The sequence below is a fragment of the Balearica regulorum genome, chromosome 3 (assembly GCF_011004875.1).
Source record: "Balearica regulorum gibbericeps isolate bBalReg1 chromosome 3, bBalReg1.pri, whole genome shotgun sequence".
Lineage (NCBI taxonomy): Eukaryota > Metazoa > Chordata > Aves > Gruiformes > Gruidae > Balearica > Balearica regulorum.
In genome coordinates, this window is record NC_046186.1 from 121,922,261 (window position 1) to 121,928,503 (window position 6,243).

At 44.9% G+C, this 6,243-nt stretch overlaps 1 protein-coding gene across 1 annotated transcript in view; it reads right to left on the minus strand.

Moving 5' to 3' along the window:
* BMP2 (bone morphogenetic protein 2) overlaps positions 1 to 6,243 on the minus strand; it is a 333,293-nt gene that overhangs the window by 280,877 nt on the left and 46,173 nt on the right. Inside the window, exon 3 of the mRNA XM_075749818.1 lies at positions 3,965 to 4,059. The gene's annotated coding sequence lies outside the window, so the exon portion shown is untranslated. The remainder of the gene's footprint in view (positions 1 to 3,964; positions 4,060 to 6,243) is intronic.

Genomic DNA, 6,243 nt, shown 5'->3' on the forward strand with positions numbered 1-6,243 from the left:
TGCAAAGCATTTGACACTGTCCCACACAACATCCTTGTCTCTAAATTGGAGAGACATGGCTTTGATGGATGGACCACTCTGTGGAGAAGGAATTGGTCACACTCAAAGAGTTGTGGTCAACAGCTCCATGTCCAGTGGAGATCAGTGATGAATGGTGCTCCTCAGGGGCTGGTACCGAGACCAACACTGTTTAACATCTTTGTCAGCAACATGGAGAGTGGGATCGACTGCACCCTCAGCAAGTTTGCCAGTGACAGAGAGCTGTGTGTTGTGGTTGACATGCTGGAGGGAAGGAATGTCATCCAGAGGGACCTTGACAGTCTTGAGAGGTGGACCCATGCAAACCTTTTGAAGTTCAACAAGGCCAAGTGCAAGGTCCTGCACACAGGTCAAGGCAATCCCAAGCACAGCTATAGGCTCGGGGGGAGAATGGATTGAAAGCAGCCCTGAGGAGAAGGGCTTGGGGGTGTTGGTGGACAAGAAGCTCAACGTGAGCCGGCAACGCATGCTTGCAGTTCAGAAAGCCAATTGTATCCTGGGCTGCATCAAAAGAAGCGTGACCAGCAGGTCGAGGGGGGGATTCTCCTCCTCTACTCTGCTGTCATGAGACCCCATCTGCAGTACTGGATCCAGCTCTGGGGTCCCAAGTACAAGACATGGACCTGTTGGAGCGAGTCCAGAGAAGGCCACAAAGGTGATCAGAGGGCTGGAGCACCTCTCCTATGAAGGCAGGCTGAGAGAGTTGGAGTTCCTCAGCCTGGAGAAGAGAAGGCTCCAGGGAGACCTTATAGCAGCCTTCCAGTACCTAAAGGGGCCTACAAGAAAGGACTTAGACAAGAAAGGAAAAGGACTGTTTACAAGGGCATGTAGTGACAGGATGAGGGGTAATGGCTTTAAACTGAAAGAGGGGAGATTTAGATTAGATATTAGAAAGAAATTTTTTTATAATGTGGATAGTGAGGCACTAGAACAGGTTGCCCAGAGAAGCTGTGGACACTTCCTCCCTGGAAGTGTTCAAGACCAGGCTGGATGGGGCTTTGGGCAATCTGGTCTAGTGGAGAGCATCCCTACCCATGACAGGGGGCTGGAACTATACGGGCTTTGAGGTCCCTTCCAACCTAAACCATTCTATGGTTCTCTGAAGAAACACAACACAATAGGAGTGCAGACTAAATCCACTGCCAACATTTTATATAATGCTGTATCTTGCAGCCTATAACTTTTATGTACACAGTTAGTCATAATTACTTTTAACTCATAACTTTTATAACTCCACAGCAGGTGTTCCATCTCTAAGGCTAGAGAAGGAAAAGGTATTTCTTTTAATTAACCATACAGATATGTATTTAAGGGCAGAATCTTCAAAATTGACCAACATTCACTTGGTACCACCTCCTTGTAGCCCTGACTTGATGGGAGCACAGAAAATTTAACACCAAGAATTTGTGAAAGTCTTATACCATCTAGCACATTTGACAATCAAACCACTATTTATTTTTTTTTTAAAGCCTGAAAGACAGTCCAAATCACCATTTTTTGCTTTGTGTTGCAATCACTGGACTGAAGGAAGGTAAAAGGCCGAATGCTAGGATGAGTTCATCCTCAGTCATCAAAAAGCACTTCTACTTGCAACTAAAGCTTTGCAGAACTTCATTGCTTCAGCTGAAAGCAGTATGACAGAGGCCTGAGTCATTAGATCAGCTGTCTGGGGAACACACACACATTGTTATGGTCTGTTTCAGGCATCATAGTCCTTGGTCTCTTCTGTCTAAGAAGACCCCTCACACTTGCCCTTCTCTGTTCCTCATATTGTAAGGGGTTTCTGATAACACCATGAGTTGACTCAGACTGCGCTAGACATGTCGGTGTTTCATCATGAGTTGCTTTTCAAGAATGAGACAGCCAGAGACAGAAGGGTGACTTCCAAAATCCTTACAAAGCACCTGCACCCAGAGGGTAGATACACTCTTTGGAAGCTTGACTCATTATGGGTCATTGCTGTCTGCTCTGCAGCAAGGGAAACCCAGTCACATCAACCTCAGGCCCCAGTTCAGATTCACAATAGAATCTTGAACTCTCCTAAACCAAGAGTAAGATTGGGGGGATTTATTTATTGTTCCTTTTAATCTGAGTACCACTTTGAGGACTTGGATTCAGAGCTGAATTTTTCTAAAGTTTCAGATATTTAGGCCATGGCCACTGGTTTCATCAGCATAGCCAAAGGATACCAAAAGATAAATTATTGCCATCTCTTATCTTGGCCATTTATTACAGAGGAGATTTTAAATACAGAGGCCTGCAGACCCACTGCAGTCAAGATCAGCTTTTCTCAACAGCTTTGTCAGTATTACCTGGTACTCGTTCCAGGGTTTGCATTGATTCCCCCGCCTCCTCCCCCCCAGTAATGCGGAGGATACCAGAGATACATACATCACTTCTTCGCTTAGAGCAAATATTTTTGTCTAGCACAACAAAACTCATCTGCCTGCCTCCTATGTCTCAGAGGCAGACTTCAGAAATCACATTACAAAATAACACAAATTCTTCACAGGGAGAGAGGGCACCACTCTTTTACATCTCTGCTCTTTGGTTTTGATGCCGTTACACGAAGAACAGGTCTCCAAGAACCAGCTATAGGACACAGGGACACGACACTGACATTCTCTTCTCAGCTTCAACAGTCTTCACCTGGAATCTGAGCCAAGACACTCAGTACAGCCACAATAGCTTCTCACCTTCAAGGCTCTAGTAAATTCAGAGGTGCCAGATACTTACAAGAGCATCTGTAAGTACTTTACAAATGTCTTTATGAAACTTTCGCCTCAAAGGCTACACTCAGAGCCCACCTACCACCCTCGAAACTCAGGGCATTCTCATGAGTAATTACTTGGAAAAGCTGAAGTGAGTAAGCTTCTAAAGAGACTTGGGGGAAATACAGCACTTGCAACAAGTTGACAGTCCCCAACCCTCCTACGGTTCTCTTCAGAATCCACTTTTGACACAGCCTGACACACCCCGAGTGGGAAAGTCTGCTTATGGAGAAGGAGGAAGTATAACATCTATTACATGGAGGATGTGAAGAGACTCTAACTAGGTTGGATAGGAATAGGAATTTGGAGAATTCATTCATGAACTGAAGCAATCCCAACAGTGCTCAAAGTTTACTACTGAGCAAAATTTTTTCCCCACACTTAAGGTAATGTCATAACAGATATACAGAGGCCTACCAAGAAAGGAAAAGACATTTTCTCCATAGCTTGTGTTTGTAAGTAGGAGCATAAACATAAGAAATAGTAGAGCAAATCTTACATGCCTGCTTAGTGATAATTTAAAATACTGGCCTAGTAAAAGAACAGAGGAGCTATAAAAAGTGTATTGGAAGAAGAAATAAATCTCTTACAAAACATTGAGTATTTATTATTCTTTATCATGTTACATTCCCATGGTCTCAAAATATACATTTGTCTACTAACAGACTCTTAGCTGTAGGCGTTTAGTAGACCCTATAGGAAAAGGAATCAAACTCTAAACAGATCATGTTGAGTCTTAGTTGACTAACTCCAAGCATGAAGTCATATGTTACCCATATACAGTAAGCCTCATTCTTGGCTGGAGGAGGGGTTTAGCATGTAAACTGATTAAGAAGGTGCAAATGGAGGTTTCCTGTCCTTTTCCATGGGAACTCTGGCAGAGAAAAGTTGTTGCTGAATTACAGTTTTCCCCACTCACCATCTCAAAGGATGAGAGAATTACAGGTCTCCACATCCGAGTTCCTCAGCCTCCCATGAGGTGGCTGAAAACGAGCGTGCTGCCTCCAAAACATACCTTAACTTTGCAGCCCTTCAGAAGTAAACCATCAATGCCTTTAATGCTGCAGGTATGGTTCAATGCTGACTGAAAAATCTATCCATTTCCTGATGCCCACACCTTGTAACAGTTTATGCTAGATCCAAAGAGAACTCACCCAAACTTCTTTGTCTTCTGGCTTTTTTCCAGATCTTTTTGTCTTCATCCAGCTCCTCCAGCATACAGCGAGTGAATTTCTCTCTCAAAGGAGATCTGGCAGATGGATAACAGAGAGTTTTTTCCAGCAGCTCAGAAAGAACACGCACCATAACCCTTCTAGCACAGCAAAACAAGGCTGATGTCAAACTCCACAGTCTATTCCCTCAAGTTAGTTATTCACAGGCAGCTAGGGGGAGGACAGAAATAGTGCTTGCACTTAGAAGAGGTCAACACCTGGACCAACCTGGAGATGAGAGTCAATGTTTATTACTACTTTTGGCCTGACAACCACCTTTGCTTGTATCTCTTGTCTCCTGAGCATCTTTTTTGCCCAACTTAATCAAGGGCCTGCAGTTTTGCCCACAGGACAGATGCTTTATTTGTTTAAACAACAAAACACAAGGATTTGTTTCTGAGCTGAGTAGCAGACTTGGCTGTTTACAAGCTTCCCTAGACCTCCACATCATGTCTCTGCTTAGGCTGAATGGAGCACCAGGAAAAGCTTCTTAGCTCTGTATCCTGTCCAGGTAGGTAAGGCAAAACAAGCTCACATAGCCAGTAAGAGCACAGACCAGAATATTTGGGCCCTAGAATAACCTTTTAAGTTTTTTCCCACTTGCTTTTCCAACTATTGAAAGCAACTCAGACCTGAATTTCATATCACCCTGTGGCCTTTTCCAAGAAAAGTTGTTTGTTCATCTGCATACATACCTGTATTTAAAAAACAGCCAAACAAACAAGACAAAACAGGTGGCTTACCAAACTGTCCTATGAAGATCTAAAAGCCATTGAGTTAAGAAACTGCCAAGGAACACCAAACACAGAGCTGCTCCATAGGGAGGAATGAGCCAGGACTGGAGGGTGATCTCTAGTGCTCCCACAACATGATTCAAGGAAGGACTGAAGACCTAGCCTGAGCTTAACTAGAACCCCTGGAATTGGTCCCAGGTGAGGCTGGTTGAGGCAATTAAAGGCCTATCTGTGTCCTTAGGTGACTGAGAGCCCCAAAAGGCATGAGCTCTCAAGTCCCTGCCTCAGAGGATGTCTGATACTTACACAATCCTGGTGCATGCACAGACAATCTGAAGAGAGGAGTATGGCCAGAGCAGCTCAGTGACTGAGCCTAGGACAGCGATAAGGGGAGCAAATATCCTGTGATTTTATCTGTGGTTTGGCAACTTCACATCTGCTCTGTTCTAACGAAAGTAACTGTTTGTTGCCCATGGAGAGTCAAAGATCCATCCTTTATACATCTACAGCCTCTGTAGACTCTTGTTCTGGGATATGAGTTTAATTTGAAGGACCTTTTTCCTTCATTTTCTTTATTTCTCTTTCCTGTTGTTTTTTGTTTGGTTGGTTGTTTTTTCCCACTGTGTTTTATCTAGTCACTATACCACCAAGTTTAAGGCAAGAAAGGCTTTCTATGGGAATCCGCGTCTTGGAAAAGCACTTGCCCAGTTCCAGTCAATTCAACGCACTTCTATTCTGTGTATCATCACAAATACATCTTTCTATTCTTTGGCAGTGCACCCTCAGAAGTGAACTTATTTTCTCCCACTAGTCTCAAATCTTTCAACAACCGCAGCCTAAAAACAATAACCCGTTGTACGCCCAGTGCAGCTCAACGGTGTCGGAGTTACGGTGTTGCAGTCACACATAAGTGAGGTGGGTCCCCCAACAAGCCCTCCTTGCTACAGTAAGCCTGAGCTGTCACTTTGACCAGTTTCACGCCCAACGTCCCAAGTCAGACGGGAAGGCTTTCAGGGCAGAAGGAGGAAACCTTTTAGCCATGGTCACTAGAGAGCGGCTTATATCTACCTAGCTACATTTTCAAACACTGATCAGTCTTAAAGTAGACTCATAGATGTTTCAGTGTTACCCTGAAGTTAAATATTAACTTTAAAATCATATTTCTCGTATCTTTGCACCAGTTCTCACTTCCTGAAAGGGAGATATGGAAGTATTTCAGATATGGCTTTGCCACTCTTTGTTCTTGAGGGCAGCTATCAACTGCCCGCCGGCAGCCTCCACCCCTGGCCCAGCCACCAAGAGCTTTTTCACGCCGCTGCTTTCCACTGACCGCTCCAGGCTCACGAACGGCTCCGGGTCTCCGGTGGCCACTACCGTGAGCAAACACTTGCCCCGAGCGGGTGAGCGCTGCCACACCTGCTGCAGACACACCGTGCAGAACGGCATGGCCGGGGCCTGGCACCCCGCAGCCCCCACGGGCCGCCTCCA